Raw genomic sequence first — 18,257 nt, forward strand, 5'->3', positions numbered from 1 at the left:
TCTACTGGAATAATTTGGCAGTGTTTGTGCAGACCTTACCCAGCCCTTGGTGCTTCCATTCCACCAGTGGGGCATTCTCCTCCATCTCCAGCCAGCAGAGCCAGGGAGTCCTCTGGTTACAGGGCAATTTGTGCCTTAGTTTCTTCCTAGCAGAACAGATGGTCCATTCAGTCAAATCATGAAAGGAATTTATTTCTAGGGTAATGCAAATATATACAAATATTGCCATCAAAAGTGAAAAAAATGCAGTGTTTGTTTCCCGGTATAACAATCTTCTTAAAGCAGGGTTCATTAATAATCCTTCACTAAAGGCATCAGATTTTGTCCCATCAGCACAACCATGGTCTTCAGTTATAGGAAAATATTCCCTCTTGACAGATGTAATGAAAAAAAACCACTCAGTATGTTAATGAAATTAATTTCTAGCATACATGTAACTCATATCTACTTGCTTACAAATTGTGAACCAATAATTGACATCAAACTGTATGTGAAATGCAGAAACACAAAACAGAACTGTTACAATCTCAAGTACTTGCAGAGGAAGAAGAACCCAATTAAGACCATCACAACACTCTCAACTGTTGTCTTATCCCACCAGTGGTTAAAAATAGTTGCCCAAAATCTATGTCTCGCTCTAATGCGTCAGTAAGCTAACTAAGGCAATCATACCGTAGACTTTTAGAAAGTATTGGAAGCCTGGGTTTAGAGTTGAGAGTGAGAACAGAGCTTTCATAGAGAAGATAGATGGTCACAACTGACAATTCATCAAATCTGAAATTATTCCCAGAAGAGCTTCCTGTCCTCAAAAAAAAATGGAAAAACAGGTTTTGAAATTCTAGAAATGTGCCATTTCAACATTTTTAAAACAAAAGGTCTTGGTTTTGCGGTAAAAACATCTTCTCCTGTTGAAACTTAATTTAGTTTATATTAAAAGGTTAAAAAAGAAAAAAAAAAGGTCAGCATTAAAATGAAATATGTTTGTTTGTTTCTTAAGTCACTCATATATTCACTGAGCCCCATGCCAGGCCTAAAATTTCAAAATCAACAGAATCCTTGCGGGATAAGAAAACTGTTTTCTGTATATCTACATAACAAAGGGAAGATTAGCAGCTCAAGCTCTTCCCAGTTTCCTTGCAGTGTGGCTCAAAAATTACTTTTGAGAACCACCTTGATAAATGGAATCATAGTCTGGACCTCCAACCTTTCGAATGTTTAGCAGCTTCTTACTCCCCTCCCCCTTTTTTTTATTTTTATTATTATACATTTTAGAAGAGAGCTACACAGATAGTTTTTAGGGGACTAAAACCAAGGCGTTCCTTCAACCAAATCAACCCAAAATTGTTCTTGTAGATTCATGAAATCAAAGTATTAAACATACACATCTATATTTTACTACAGCCTTTATATGGTAAATAGATTAGTCACTGTCAATGCTGGAACTGCTATGACAAACTGGGTTGTTGGTTTTTTAAAGGATGATATATTTGAAAAGCTTAAGAGTGGTCAAAGGCCACTCCTCTTTTTCAGCACCCAGCTTTTCCAATCATCTTTTCTCAAGAGCACAAAACAGAGTAGCAAGAGAAAGTTGGACTTATTTGAATCAGCACAAGTTATAACTTAAAACCAGAAAAGGCTGCTTAATAAAGCAATCTGAATGCCTGTGTATGACAAGCTATCAAATTTCCTCCAGACTCTCATATCGTGCTCCCTTCGTTGTATCTGAGTGGCACACTGGGTTTGCGTAAAGCGTGTCTTGCGGACAGCCCTCCAGCTGAGGGACAGTGGAGATATTTCGTTAGGCACAACATACATATACAGAAGAAGTAAGCCATGAAGAGAATTTTAGACACTTGCAGAAACAAGGGTAACCAGCTGGGTCCAGTGCTGTTCAATATATTCATCAATGACCTGGATGAGGGGATAGAGTGCACCCTCAGCAAGTTTGCCGATGACACAAAGCTGAGGGGAGTGGCTGACACACCAGAAGGCTGTGCCGCCATACAGAGAGACCTGGACAGGTCGGAGATTTGGGCAAAGAGGAACCTTATGAAATTCAACAAGGGCAAGTGTAGGGTGCTGCACCTGGGGCGGAATAACCCCATGCACCAGTACAGGCTGGGGGCTGCACCTGGGGAGGAATAACCCCATGCACCAGTACAGGTTGGGGGCTGACCTGCTGGAAAGCAGCTCAGTGGAAAGAGACCTGGGAATCCTGGTGGACAACAGGATGACCATGGGCCAGCAATGTGCCCTTGTGGCCAAGAAGGCCAATGGCATCCTGGGGCGCATCAAGAAGAGTGTGGCCACCAGGTCGAGGGAGGTCATCCTCCCCCTCTACTCTGCCTTGGTGAGGCCGCACCTGGAGTACTGTGTCCAGTTCTGGGCTTGCTGGTTCAAGAAGGACAGGGAACTGCTGGAGAGGGTACAGCAAAGGGCTACCAAGATGATTAGGGGACTGGAACACCTCTCTCATGAAGAAAGGCTGAGGGATTTGGGTCTCTTCAGTCTAGAAAAAAGACGGCTGAGGGGGGACCTTATCAACACTTATAAATACCTAAAGGGTGGGTGTCAGGAGGATGGGGCCAGGCTCTTTTCAGTGGTGCTCAGCAACAGGACAAGAGGTAATGGGCACAAACATGAGCAGAGGAAGCTCTACCTAAACATGAGGAGGAACTTCTTTACTTTGAGGGTGGCAGAGCACTGGAACAGGCTGTCCAGAGAGGTGATGGAGTCTCCATCTCTGGAGACATTCAAAACCCGCCTGGACACGTTCCTGTGCAACCTGCTCTAGGTGACCCTGCTCTGGCAGGGGGATTGGACTAGATGATCTCCAGTGGCCCCTTCCAACCCTACCATTCTGTAACTAAAAATCTGCCTCTGGAATTCTGCATATCCATTCTGGACACAAAATCATCAGCTTTCCCTGAAATAGTTGAAAAGCTTTACCATGACGGTTTTTTTCAGATTTTCTAGTGTTAGTTGGGACATCCCAGCTATACTGACATAGCTATGCTGCCAAACCCGCCTCTCTGCATGGAAGACATATGGGCACAGGAGTCATTTTGTCTTATGATTAAAGAGACGGTTTAACCATACTGAAGGAATACCTTTTGTGACCATTGTGGTGATTGCTGATAACAGCATATGCTATACTCAAAGCCCTTTGTAGTGTAGGCTACAGGTTTTTTATCAGACAAACAGCTCAATGGAGTTGCAAAGATGATGTTTGAGAGCCATCATGAAATGGCAAGGTCTTTCTTCCAAGCACGTGGTCACATAATTCCTTCTTTCTTTATAGCAAGAAAAATACATTTCAACATTGAAGAACTATTTCTTTTCATGTCTAGCTGTTCAGTCAGGTACAGCTTTCACAAACTTCCAACTGTCCTGCTCAATTTAAGTTTCTGCATTGCCCAATGCCCCAAAACACTGGAAATGTGGGGAAAATAATGGTTTAGTTGTTCTCAACTGGAGGACTGATGGCGGGAGGGGGGCAGGGAATCTTCTTTTAAGGTTCTCTTCTAAGCAGTGAGCCAGATCACCCTACAAGGAGGAGAAAATGAAAGTTTAGCTTATAAATGGTCTACAATAATTATAAGTATCTTATAATTTCCTTCATGGGAATTTATTTCACTGAGTCAATCTAGCTTACTTATTTTAATTATTTCAGATTTTAATAACTGAAATACATCAGGTAGAAGAGCAGCAGCATGCATAGTTACTTGTGTTTACACACTTTCATGAACTGAAGTACCTTGAGCTCTTTGAGGAAGAGGAAGTGTCTCTTTAGACCTCCAAAAGGGATTTCCAATATTGTAAAATTATGCTAGTAATATGACTTGTAGTGACAGAAACATGTAGAAACAGTACTAGAGCCTGTAATATTTTTAAATACTTTGGAATAACCTACCCCAAATCAGGAGATGGATTCAGATTGGTGCTATGGTCATCACTACTTCTAAGGAGTATTTGTAATGGTATTTGTGAAATTAAAGACCTATACCTCTTAAGGCTAGAAGGGACCGTGTAGAATATCTCATGTTGCCTTCTCTTTAGTAAAACCATATAATTTCACCCATCTGTGTCTCCATTGTTTGCTAAAGCATACCATCCACTCTCAGTTTGAAGACTTTGAGAAATGGTAAGCTCACTGTTCCACTTAATAATTGGTTCCAGTGACTGATAAGTTCATTGTTAGGAACTGAGGAGTGTAACACTAATCTATGTGGCAACCAAAAAACACTGGGAATAGCTCTACCTGTTTAAATGATGGTATTTGAGATAATTAATATCCTTCGCGCCAGGTCTGTTCATCATAAAAGCAACAGGGCTTTAAGAATATTTTTTTTCTTAAGCGACCACTGCTTTTGTGAACTTTTCGCATTTGTTTCTCATCATTGGGGTTTCTAGAAGCTTATAAAATTTGGAGGCAAATCCACGTTCTGGTTTCCATCTCCATAGGCCACATTGCTTTCAAACAATGACTGATACTTTCTTCTGTAGCTTTCTGTGATTTCCATGCAGACTTTTTTCCTGATAGAATGGAAGCCTTCTTCTCACAATGAAATTATTCCCATATGGTCTCATTGCCAAAAATTCATGAGAACTCCTGCACATGCACAAAAAAGGAATAAGAAATGTGAATGCTCTTTGGGATGCCACAAAACACATTTCCAGATAAAATAATAGTTTGCATTTTTGCAGACCTTTCCATCTTCAAAGCATTGGACGTGCATTCATCATCAGAAAAGATTAGAGATATTAAATGTCATAAATGTTATTTTACTAAGGTTCTGCTTCACCATCACTGTCTGATTTAGCTGCTGGAGTTCAAGGGGCGATAAAACTATTATGTAGGTATGAGAGAGTTAGCCTCTGTAGTGCACCCAACTTTGACAAGTACATCACCAGCAAAGTTCCTGGAAATCTCACTCCCTAGAACAGGGTTAGGATATGGAAAGAGTGTGTCGCACAAAGGCTGACTGCTACCATATATTAAGACCAGGTGGTCTTAATGGGTGGGCTACAACCCTCTTATCTGCCCTCCCTCTGTAAATCTGTACTTACTTTGAAGCTTTACCCTTACAAGTTCTGAGTCCTTTATTAGAAGCTGGGGCTCAGCAGCACAGAGGATTAGCCTTTATTGTCTTACTCATGGCCAGGCCTGTCTGAAGGCCCTTTTTTCTGTAAGAGGTGCTTATTGATGGCAGAAGTCCCGGGGAGGGTAATTCCCAGAATACATCCATACATGGCAATGGACCACAGTGCAGAGACTCCTGAGCAAACCTGACAGCTGAGATAGCCCTACAGCATACTGCAGCACTAAGCAGAGAAGCTGCTAAGGTCCCAAAAGCAGCTCAGCCATGTTTTTATGCCCCTGCACCCAACCAAGTTAGCCCTAGCTCTAGTTCAGTGTTACCTTGATACAGCTCTACCAGTTCAGTGCCCATCTCACCATGACTGCAGCACCTCCATAACAGTGACACATGGCTGGGAACTGCCCACTGCATTGGATTGTTATAGCAGTCCGCACTTCAGAAACAAACGCACAATAATGCTGAAAAGAAAGAAAGTACTTTAAAGTTTTACGTTTATCATCTGTTACACTGACAGAGAGGAAAGCCTACATTTGACTGATTTGACCAAACTAAGCAATTCAAGCATCTTCTACCTAATTTTAGGCCACAGAAAATTGCAGCAATGCAGAAGCAGCTGATAAATCAAAAGCAGAAAAATAGGAATTAAAGCTCAGTTCAGGCCTTTCATCTTTATTACCCTTCTTTATGCGCATATGGTAGGTGTTCAACACTTTCCAAGTCCTTATGATATTCCCTTGTGCTTCAGGAGCTGTAGGGCTGTAGTTGTCTATAAAAAAGCAACCTAACAGTTTCCTGTGACCGAGAGTTGAATGTGTTATTTGTTACCAGCTGGTTCATGGATAGATTGAGCCCAAGTCTTGACTTTAAGTGAGCAGACTTACTTTAAGCCACTCGCTCACGGGGTGAATTCACGTATAGAGAGAATTCTGGCGCAATATTTTATTTCTGACTTACGGCATATGACTCTTTTTTTCTAAACCAATATTAAAACCAGAACCCGTAATACAGCAAATACAGACTGCATTTTTTGGAAAGCTGATACCAAACGTAACAGTAAATGAACCCTTCTGAAAGGTTAAAGTTGCTTTCATATAAAACATTTTCTACCAGGAAATGGAAGTGGAATGTTGAACTAAACATTTAACTTGAAAGAACTGTGCACAGGCTCCAATGGTTGCATTATCCTTTAAAATAAAAAAAGCAAAAGGTTTTTATGAGCATACATAGCTCCAGTTTCATAAAAAGGGTATTATGTTGACAAGGTAAAATGAATCCCAGTATTTTGGATGCTTCTTTTAACCTTCTAACAGCTCCCTCCCTGTGCACTAACCATTCTGGGGTGAGGTTTTGCAGTATGGCTGAATTCATAGAATCATTTAGATTGCAAAAAACCTTTAAGATCGTTGAGTCCAACCATTAACCTAACACTGCCAAGTCCACCATTAAACCATGTCCCCAAGTGCCACATCTACACATCTTTTAAATACCTCCATGGATGGTGACTCAACCATTTCCCTGGGCAGCCAAGGCTTGATAACCCTTTCAGTGAAGAATTTTTTTTCTAATATCCAATCTAAACCTTCCCTGGCACAACTTGAGGACATTTCCTCTTGTCCTAAATGTTCAGCTCCCATCCAGGACAGAGTTCAGCTCTATGCAAAGGACATAAAGAAAGCTGTTGAGGATAGGATCTGCAAAGAAGATTCCCTGTCGGAGCTGATGGCAGGAAACAAGACAATACTGCCAAGATGCCATTGAGCACTAGCTAGGAGAGTGCACTGCTGGGGTCTCACCTTCCCCATGAAACAAATCTCACTTCAGGAGCTGTCTGATTTCACTGTCCTAGGGATACTCATTACAGAGGGCCAGCAAGCGATGTCCTCAATTAGGAGTTAAGGCCATTTCTGCTTTAGTCCCACCTTTAGTGTGCCACCACGAACAAGTTGCATCACATCCTATGTATAAGATGAGGACAGTGACATTCAGTTTTACTGGGTAAAATATTTGAAATTACATCCCATAACAGAGGCTTCTATTTACAGTACTTCTATTATACATTTTTTTCCTTCAACTGTTGTAGACAGTTGCTATGTGCAGGGAACTGCTCATCTAACAGTCCTGCCTCCTCCACTTCTCCGTGCATCCTTCCTCCCCTGGTACCCAGACCCATTCCTTCCCTTCCACTTTCTCTAGTTTTCATGTGGCTCCTCAGTGAACCCAACTGGATTACTAAACCAAGAAAAAACTATTCAGATTTTTATTTTGCTGAGTTAGTTTTCTACCAGGTCTAGGGGTGATACAGAAGTCAGAGCTGGTGCAGAAGCAGCAATGGCTGAGAACAGCACTCCTAGATTTTCTTGGGACACATCAATCCCTTAAAACACCCATTCTAAATAATGTAATTGCCTCTTACAAATTCACTTACCATTTGAGATTGTGGACCTGTTGCACTAGCTTCTGCAAAAAACTAATAAAAGAAAGCAATTGTACCAAAAGATTTACCAGAGACAACAAAGACTAATGGCAAACAGAGGTACCACAGGGTGGTTGCCCATTCTCAGGAAGAGACACTCTTGCATGAGGGCAGAGACCCATGCATCTTTATACTAAGCGATCAAAAAAAGCATCTCTCTACTGGATACCATCTTCTGCTTCAAGAAAAAAAGAAAAGGGAAAAATCCCCACCAAAAAAAGAACACCAACTATACACAGTTTCCTTGACCCATGATTTTGATTCCTTCATCATTCAGGGCTGGGTAAAGCCATTCAAATGAGCTTGGCACATTAAGCTACTGCTGATTTGCCAGATTCCAGTGTCCTCAAGTGTGACACAGCGTTATTATTCAGTGTCCTGTATGTAAAATCAGAAGTGATTTAATCTGGCTCTCTGCCATCCCACTTGCTGACGTGTTGACACCATGTAAATAATGCATAGCTGTGTGACCACACTACTTTCATCCCACATGCTGAGAGAAACAGACAACACCTGCTATTATTATTAGCCACATCTTACATACCTTGGAAATCTGCAAAATGAACACCAAAATTAATTCAAACATGTTGTGGTCTCCAGCTCCAAACTCTTTCATTAGGACTCAAAGGGAACCTGTGCATCCACTGTGATTAAAAACAGAGGTTGCTGATTTACATCGCATATCCTTTAAAAGTCACCCTTCTAAGACTGTTGCTAAATAACTGAGTTTGTTAACTGACACAAGAATTTCAACCAGCAAGATTTTGCTCTGTACAGTGTTAACTGAAGAGACCACCATTTTAGAAGAAAGCTCAAAGAGCAACAAAAAACCAGTTCTAAAATGCAAAATTCTAACTACCTAATTAATATCAGACACTGCTCCCTGCCAACGTTAGCCAGTCTACTTCTACTCTTATGCTCACGTCAAAATGGAAACCTACCAATGTCATCAGGGCATGCTTATTAAACCAAAGTGAAATTGTGGTTTTCACTGGGGAACATTATAAAGCAAAGATAGAACATCTAATGTGTCACCTACCTCTTACTTGACCGTCTTTTATCATTCAGATGTCATACCATCTCTGTCATATTGAGAGCAGACAGCAACGTATACTGCTTTTCACAGGGCATTTAACGAGGTTGAACTCATATTATCTGTATTATTGGTCCCCAACTACCATTACATACACCTCTTCTTTCCAATCTTGTAACTGCCAAGCAGAGAAAGCGACTGATTATATTTTTACCCTTCTATGATGTACAACAGTAGAAAACTCGCTCCTCATCTTCATTTCACTGAGCCTATGCTGTCAGAGCAGGACCGCGATATGCATTCTTCCTGTGAAGACACACAGGAGTAACTGTTAAGTCAGGAGAGACAACAAAATACAACAAACAATGACAAATAAAAATGGAAGTCTTTATAGTTTTGAAGTTGGGAAGGCTGCGTTCTTGTGGAGAGCTCACCTCAGTCCTCACTCTGTGACCAGGAGTAGGGAATTGCACCTCTGTAGATATGCAGTTCCCTACTGACTTTTGATTCCCAAAGCCTGAAATAAAAGAATATACGGCTCCAAACCACTGAACTGTGCAACTAGATCATAATTTCTCAGGGAAAATCATAGATTCCTTCAGAAACTTTGGAAACTAGCAAACATAAAAAAAGAAAGGGAGGGTTTGGTGGTGTTGGCATTTTTTTTCAGCTCCTATGAGACAGTCAGAGCACAGAGAAATTTGGTTTATTTCTGCTCAAGGATGAATACATTGGACAATATTCTGTACTTGTCCACATTGTTCAAAAGGATCAGCACTTTGAGTGTCCCAGACTGAGACCAATTCTTTCTGTTTTCTCCATTAAGAAGACCAGGAATCTTGTGGTCTCTTTTCAAAGGAATGTCTTTGTCCAGAATCTTGCCTCAGAGATTTATTTGCACTATGTTATTTAGAACAGAAAAGAACACTGGAATGACTTCCTAATTTCTTTAGTAAATCTGCTTTCAATCTACTTTATTCCAGGCATTTTTATAGACAGTTTCTTACATGATGTTCTACTCTGAAGCTCTGTAATTACACACGCACTGGTCAAACTTTCTCTTGACTGGAACAGGCTTGTAGTAACTCCAGTAAATTGAAAGGAAAAGTTTGGGGGAAAGTTTAGGTTGGTTGAGAAGATAACTTACTGCTCAAGATGTGATTTCTGTTCTGACAGTTGCTATGGGTAATGTAGATGACCCTCACACAGAAGTGAGAAAGTCTGTCTTGGGGAGGTTTTGTACAGTTTTTGTTTTGCCTGGGGTTTGGATTTCACAAGGCTAACTAGATTGCCCCTGTCTAGGAAACCCCGGGGGTAAAGCCAGATGGTGTCTGTGTGCAAGCTGGAAAGAGTGAAAACTGGAAAAGGGTAGTGGCTGAAAACCAGGGAATAAAACCCAGTGAACTAGACGAGTGGGTAAAATATAAAAAGTTAACAAGAAGTTATGAAGTGGCATGATAAGGGTAATGAAGTGTGCTCGCCACAGGCAAACACGTGAGTATTTTGAGAGGAATGTCAAGTGGTTTTGGACATTTTTTCTGAAGTTCATTCAAAGCTTCTTTCAGTAAGGTTTTCTCTCCCCCTCCTCAATGAAAGTCTTGTGAGACTACTATTAGCCTCAGAAAATTCTTCTAAATTCTTGTTGCTAGATATATACCTGTATATGCAAGAATAACTGAATTATTACAAACAAGCCCAGTGCTAGACAAGTAGCAAGTAAAAATAGCACAACTCACACATTCTTACTACAAGCTAGCTCAGCAGTCGGCAGCACTGCCTGAATGGTCAACTATAAAAGCTCCCGTTATGAGGCAACCTGATTTGACTGTTTCCTCTACCAAAATGTCCTATTTAAGAGACTTAAAAATGTCCAGCTAAGTGTCATATTTTGTGCAGCTGAAAGCGCGTCAACACTGAAAGAGAAAAATCTGGGTAAATGTGAGCTACTGACAGCAGTAATGAGTCTCTTCGAGAGGAAATGGTGTGCTCTTCCTGTCACTGTGGTTTCTCTCTCAATGGTGGAGGGGGAAGGAGCACGGGAAATGGAGACTCTGCCACATTCAAAGGCAAGATCTTCTGGTGGTGAGGCTTTCTTGTGCTTTATCTGATGTCCATATTTACAAACTGGAGCACATGTGGTTTCACAGAAACGTTCAGAAGGGAAGACAGAGGCGGGCGATGAGCAGCACATGCATGACCTGTTTCCTGTGGTGGTTGAGAAGGGTGCGCTGGATGCCAGGCCAGGCTGGTGGGGCAGCAGCAAGAGCTGTGGCACAGTCAGTGACACCGACAGAGCTGTGGCAAGAAGCTGGGTGTGGGGGCACAGAATGCACATGTGTACGTGAGCCCGACTGGAGTCCAGTGGCAGTTAGTTTCTTCGCTTTTAAGTTGCGTCATTTGCAGACCAGTTTCAAGGGACAAAAAATAGCAATTTTTATACACATAATGATTATTGCCCTATCCATACAGTATTTTGAATATTTTCTGTGATAAACAGTGCTAGATTTTTTTTTTTTATTTTCTACTATCAACATTTCAGTTTTCATGCCTAAAAAGCATGCACAGTTCCACACAGAGGTGTAATCTCTGATTGATTGTTTACAATTCCAGTGTTATACCCTTTCTTATCTGTTCACTTTGGCTAATGTGGCTTGATGATTTCACTCTGTGTTTTCCCTTTTCAATTGTATATATCAGATAGCAGATATTCATACTTCCCTTCCATCATGTGACACATTTTCATAATGCACAGTGACAACGTGGCAGACTTAACTTTTGCAAAGAATTAGCCTTGATCTACTCTACAGCATTTCTTAGAAACTAGCACTAATTTTTACAGTTTAAGTTAGAGAATGCTAGGTATGGACAGTAGTGTGCTTGCAAATATTAAATTCCATGTGTTACGTTTCTGCAGAAAATCAGTACTCACTAAATTAGTCTGAAGATTCATTTGTTATTTAAGGCTAATTCTATTTCTGAAACTGCCTCTTCAAAACCGTATTATCTGCTTCATCTCTGTGCTAGCCTGCTATCTCTCATATGACTGAGGCTTTGGAAGACATTGCTGTGAAAGGAGACTATGCTTGCAGCAGTGTACTTGAACGCTAATGAACTGTCATCCCTCTTCTCTTTTACAGTATGTGCTGGTATAAACAATGGGGAAATCAGAGGCTTATTGAAGCTGCATTGAAAAGCTACAGAGTTTCATTGAAAGTTTGTTAAGGGCACTAGGCTGTAATTCTAAAGGTGTTCATTGTTCCAGATAAATGTGTATTTAGCTTCCTGTAAAGAGCCTATGTACCTTAACTCCATTTACTTCAGGTCAAGGTGAATGCTTTCAAACTCCTAGATACTCTTTCAAAGGCCTAGATACCCTTAAAAATCTGAACCCCAGTTCTTGTTGACCAGTAGTCTTAGCCTGCCAGCTAAATTCAGTCTTGAACACTGTACTGTATGAGTGCTACCTACCTACCCACTAGAACATTACCACCCACCTGAACAGTAACTCAGAAGAAATGAATGAGAAATATCCCTCTTGGTCTGTATTTGAAGTCGTGACATAGAGGTAAAAAGCTAACCATGCCATTATAACCACCCTTACCATCCTTCATACCTCTAATTGAGCATGCAAAGAATAAATATCCTCCTGATAATCTTTCCTCAGGCTTGGTATGAGTGATCTGACAATGTCCAGAAAATTGCTATGAAAAGATGTTGTGAAACAATTTTTCATTCTAAGAGCTATTTTTTTATTCTAAATGGATTTTTTTTTATTTCAAGAAAATGCAACAACAGTCTAAGCTACCATCACTCTGTCTGAAACTACATCAAAGCCTAGGCGCTCCAGTTACAATAAATAATTTTTTTTAAAAAAGGTTACTAGCAAGAATTTTTTTAAAAGACAGAAGAATTTGTGCTTTTAAGATTATATCAGTGAAAGATCTAGCAAGCCAAAGTGCTTTCCTTTTCCATTCCAACTAAATAATACACTATTTGGGGTAGAAATTTGGCAGGGAACTGTGTTGGATTATCCCTACATTGTGGCTGGACTGATTTCTTTATCCTTTTTTGATAGATGGACATCTAGCTGAGCCCTGAATATCTTCAGTGGTGCTGATTCCAAAACTTCATTTGGCAGCTGGTTTCCTTGGCTATGAGTCCTTATGTTTATAAACTTTTCCCTGATATATAATCCCAATTTTCCCCTCACAATGCTGAGGACCATATTTTTTCTTTCTTGTTAACTAATGAGAGTAATCAAATATCATCTCTTTTCCTTTTCTTTTCTATTGTGGACAATAAGAGAGGTCACTTTAAGTTTTCTGGAATTAACATGATTAATTCTCTCTACATCATACCGTGGGTCTTATTTTGCAAACCTACCATCACTCTTCTTACATAGCTCAAGATTTAGCCAACTTTTTTTAAACAAAATATCTAAAACCAGTTACAGTACTTCAGCATATGACCATAAATGACCATCAATAAGACTGAAGTTTTCCCATCTCATTATGTATATTTCCACGGACCTTTCATCAGGCTACAAAATGTAAGAGTTTGTAGAGCTGAAAAATATCAGTGCTGCAAAAAGAATGATGCCGATCGTTGAGACAACAGTTGTAGAGACTAATTCTAATCAGCAAAGAAATGAAACAGTAGATCAGTATCAGTGTTAATCCCACTGAATTGGGAGGCTGATGTTTCTGTAGCCACTACAAGACAGTTAAGTAGGGTCAGGGAAGGAGAGATTTATTTTAGAGGGAGTAAAGACAATGTGAGAAAAGGAGCAGTGGGCTACGAATTAGCACTTTGAAAAGCTGCTGAAAAGGAGACTCTTTTAGGAGCTGAAGAAGGGCCTAAAACTGTCTGAAGAGTTTTGGGGGCCTGTTTGTACATTAGGAAGCTACAGAAGATTATGTTGGCCATGCAGTGCCAAGTTGCGTCACTCAACAAGAGTTTATGGCTGAGGAACCTGGGAGGAAGGAGGCTGAACTGCATCCTGCATGCAGAGAAAAGTGAAGTAAGCTGAGTCCTATCTTTCTTCCAAACAATTCCTACCTGCTAGCTGTTTCTTTATTGGTATGTGCAGAGTTTTGTGCATTCCCTCCCAAGGTACCCAGGCATGCTCCTCGACACAGTACAGCACATCTTTTCTGGATAAATTCCGTAAGTGCATTAGAATGCAGAAGTTCTTTGGTGGACCTAGCCCTGGGTTGGATTTTCACAAAATCATCATTAAATCAAAAGTAGTAAGTATCTGGTAGCTTCTGGCAATTCCACTAAACACCTCTTTGCCCTAAGTGTCTTTGAATAACTGACTGCAAGTGCCCCAATTGGTCATTGCAGCTTCATGGATCAGACAACAGGATGTGTGAACACACACGGAAAGATGGATCACGATGGTATGACTCTGGGAGTCTCTTCTATTAACAGGATGAGCACTTGGTTCAGACTGTGTTTGCTCAAGCTTCCGGACATTCTCATCAAACACGCTCATATGACTAACGGGAGCTTTACCAGAGTGTCTCCCATGCAGTCATTAATCTAATTTGCCAAGACATTCTTACACTACTAACCTGGCATGCATCTTTCTAGTTACCATGTAATCATTTACATTTTTGTCAGTAGCTACACAGTACCAAATGTGCCAAGACCATTCAAATATTTTTGACCACTTCTCTAGTTCAGTTCCAACCATGAAAAGTAACTCAGCCAATTCCAAATATAAAAGAACTGGTTCATCTGGCCATTAATCGCTTGTAGTGACAATCGAGTAAGTTGTTTTAGAGTAGGAATGTTATGGCCACTGAATAGAAAACTCTCAATAGCCTCAGAGGTGACCTTGTTTGACAGATAGCTTTTAGTCACTATACCATTTTCCTCTGAGCTGTGAACCCTTTAACCCTTGCTTGTGCATCTGGGTCAGTGTGTTCAAGGAGCACTTTTTTCTGCATCTCACTGACCCCTATCATCAAGCTGAGGATTACCAAGTTCTTCTTTTCACTATAGGACAGTCGCTTTTAGGACGTGGGAAATGTGGTTCCTTTGTTAAATAAAGGAAGTCTGAGTAATTCTGTAAAGCCACGAAGACCAAACTCTGCATACACATTTATTCCAACACCTTACATCATTTCAGCTTTTGAAGTTCTGATGTCCAAAATAAAATTATTAAAATCATACAGCTTTTAAGCAACCAAGTCCATATGAGGGAATTTCCTGACACTGAGGTCAAAATTCCCTAAATCAGAATACTGCACTTGAAAGTTTTCTTGAAACTGTAAGAATTTGTTGTGCCTCCATCTATCTGCTGCTAAGCATTACTACTCTATACAAACCATTCCAGCTTGAAGAGCCACTAGGTTCAGTCAGAGATTGAGAAAAGTTCTGCCTTGCTGGAATTCCTGTTTTTGCATTTAGATTTGCATCTTCCACTGCCTTGCTGTAGGACGCCACATACCTTGTTCACTATCTGGAGCCTGCAACTGCAGTCTTTGATAGAAGCAGACGCACAGGCCTGCTCTCTGGTGGAACTGTTCTCATTGACATGCAGTCTAGAGGTATGCCACTTTGAAATAATTGCTGCATAAAATGTTTGCATGGCCATTAGGACCGTTAGCAAGGCAGCAGAAGACCTCAGGCTCGTGGGCTGCTGCTGATGCATGTTGTCATTCAGGTACTATCTCTTTCAGCTAGTACCAAAGCACTGAAACACACTCCAGAGCAGGCTCACTAGAGTTCAACGAAAACAGAAGTTGAGCACAGCGACCTTGAGGAAGCAACTGGGGACTATCTGCACAGCTGTTGCCAACCCTCTTATATGTGGCCATATGAACTACCCACCTGAGCCTTCCAAAGCAGCAAGGTCCCTACTACACACCTTAGGAAACCAACAGATGCATGGAAGATCAAGGATCAATTAGCAGGAGGAGACAATCAGCTCACCACCAGTCCATAGACAGATATGTAGATGCTGAACATGTCCTGGGACAACCTAGTAGTATCAATTTCAGCAGCAGACACGGGTGCTAGTACACCATGCTGTTCCTTGCTCACTGACCAGGACACCTTGCTGGGAGGCTTACAGTGCTCTGGAGCTGGGATAGCCAGTCCTCTGAGTCACTTATAGCCTATGGTCTGGTATCTGAACAGCACTTGCTCCTACTTCCATATCATATTTAAGGGCAGTGAGGGCTTCAAAGCATGAATCCCTTATTAACCAAAGGGACTACTGTCAGTGCTTTTTGAGGTTCAGGGACACTGGACCTTGCCACCTCCAGGTCAAACCAGTTAAATATGGTGACATTTCAGGCACAAGCTGCTTTTTTGATATGCCTTTGCAGATGACGGAAGTTATGATTTTAGGTGGGTGAAAGGAGAATAATTGGGCCAACTAAATTAATTGCCTGAATCCTTCCTAGCACAGCTCAGGAGACTCGAGTTCTAATCTGAATGAAGTGTCAGGGAGACTAGAAACCTTGTTATAATATGAATACCCACATAAAGTCACTAATTTAAATGAAAGCAATTGCTGACAACAATACTTTATTTACAAAGCTATTTGTAGCTGGGGTTTTAACAGAACTTAGTCTAAACCTAATTCTGACCATTAAGTCTGTGGTAAAACTTCCACTGACAACTGCAGAAGCAGGCTGAGGCCTCACAGAAACTTCTTAAAGAATTTTTAAACTTTCACCTCACTGCTTTAAAGCATTTTGCAAGCATATACACCTCAGAGGTTTTATATAGCTGGTGAGCAAGCTAAAACACATGAGGAAGAAATAATTTGTTCTAAGCCACAAAAGAAATCTGTGTCAGAGCTAGAAATTGGACTCAGAACTGTTGATACCCTGTTCTTCTCTGTAGCATGGGAAAGTCTTCTCATTGAGCTTTCAGGTCCATGGGGCAGAAATGATACTATCAGTGAGTTAAAGCTGTTTGAGTTGTTTATCATGAAAAGTGGCCATGACGATACTTGTAGCTCTACAGTTTTCATTTTCTTATTATAAAATGGAAGATAATGCTTATTTTTAAGCATCCAATTGAGCTTAGTCAGAGTTTAAGTGCTTAATGCACTCTAAGTAGAGACCATAGGAACTGTAAAAAATCTGGTGTGTTTCATCAGATCCTTTCAGCTATAATGGTCAAATATTTAAGGAAATTTTTTTTTTTTTTTAATCAATAGGTATGACAGAGGCATCCAGAAAACATTTCAAGTTTCCTTACTATTTTATTTTACAGAAATCAGGAAGACTAATACATTCTTCTCCCTGAAATGCTTAACATTGCCTCTGAAAAACACAAATCATGTATATACACAGTCGATTTTCAGCCTGTGACCTCTGATAAATGTGAGTTTTTCTGGAAAAGGAAGAAACAGTGTATAAAATAGTAATTTTTTAAATAAAATATAAAAAAAAACCACAGAAGAACCCAGAAATTAGACAGTGACAAAACGGCATTGAGGCAGATTTCAGGAAATATATTTTCTTTCCCAGTTTTACATTCCAAGGTATTTTTAAATCACAGATATTGAAAACAGACTCCCATACAATTCTTAATCAGTTACAGTAGCCACCAGGGTTAGTGGTTCCTAACATGTGGCAAAAAATATAATATTTCTAACTCAAGCCATGTCATGCTGGTATTTTACCAGCATTCCTTATGCTATTGTTACAATTCCACTAGTTTCACAGCATTTGATTCTTTCCGAATGTAAGACCATAGAATCTCCCTTTATGATTATACTGCTCGCTGTTAATATCAGAATAATCATGGTTCTTTTCATCCCACTGTCTCAAGATACTTTGATCCTAACCCCTGGTTTTGTAGATGGAGAAACTGCAACTCAGAATCATGAGGTGATTCTCTGAAGTCAGCCAGCTTGCTGTAGGGCCTAGAATGGAAAAATCAGCAAAAAAAGCAGCACTTCCCAGACTTTATAGAGCCTATCTGGTATGACACACAAGAAACTTATACTTCTAATCGCCGCCTCCTAATCTGCACAGCAGCAATGCTGCTCTCGTGTATCTCCAGGGCAGCATTGCTTCCTCCCTCTGAAGCTGGGATCCCAACACGCCAGACACCGCTAGTACACAGCTCTGTAATCCCCTCAGAGGTGACAGCCTCTGGGGAGATCCCTGAACAGCGGTGACTGTCCCCCAGAGAGGACAGGGAGTGGGATGCTCCACTGGAAAGCTGATGCCCCAGTTCTTCCATTGCCACTTGAGAATGTGCCCCTGGAGAGAAGGGGGCACAGAGAGGCACAACCTGATGGAGGTGCTCCCACAAACCAAGCCATGACCCACCGTGTCTGACGTGGCACATACCAGTCCTTACCCCTGTGATCAGATTCAGGCATTAAGAAACCACATGCATTGGGGCAGCACATTAAGTCTTATTAAAAAAAAAAAACTATAAAACGTATTACTCATCTGTGAGACATTCACAATTATTTAGTGAAATTTACTGTTTATACAAAACACATTGAAATAAATCACATTAACAAAACCTACCTGATTTCATAAGCAACTTGTATCCAATATTTAATATTTTAAAACCGATTAAACACTTAATTTAACAATGGAGTACCTAGAAAATTCTGAGGAAAAAAGCTATAAAAAGACTTGAACTATTTATTGGATGGTCACAG

The 18,257-nt window shown here is 40.5% G+C and overlaps 1 long non-coding RNA gene across 4 annotated transcripts in view; it reads right to left on the bottom strand.

Moving 5' to 3' along the window:
* The window catches only part of LOC128907448 (uncharacterized), a 54,239-nt gene that overhangs the window by 211 nt on the left and 35,771 nt on the right, over positions 1-18,257 (bottom strand). For 2 of the 4 annotated variants that reach the window (XR_008465611.1, XR_008465608.1), the window contains exons 2-7: positions 8,823-8,914; positions 8,120-8,219; positions 6,896-7,057; positions 5,423-5,560; positions 4,262-4,612; positions 172-3,546 (exon numbers count right to left, since the gene is read on the bottom strand). This is a non-coding gene — a long non-coding RNA (uncharacterized LOC128907448). Of the gene's footprint in view, positions 1-39; positions 147-171; positions 3,547-4,261; positions 4,613-5,422; positions 5,561-6,895; positions 7,058-8,119; positions 8,220-8,822; positions 8,915-18,257 lie in introns of those variants that run through there. The other 2 variants (XR_008465609.1, XR_008465610.1) reach the window with 2 other exon arrangements.

The sequence above is a fragment of the Rissa tridactyla genome, chromosome 3 (genome assembly GCF_028500815.1).
Source record: "Rissa tridactyla isolate bRisTri1 chromosome 3, bRisTri1.patW.cur.20221130, whole genome shotgun sequence".
NCBI lineage: Eukaryota > Metazoa > Chordata > Aves > Charadriiformes > Laridae > Rissa > Rissa tridactyla.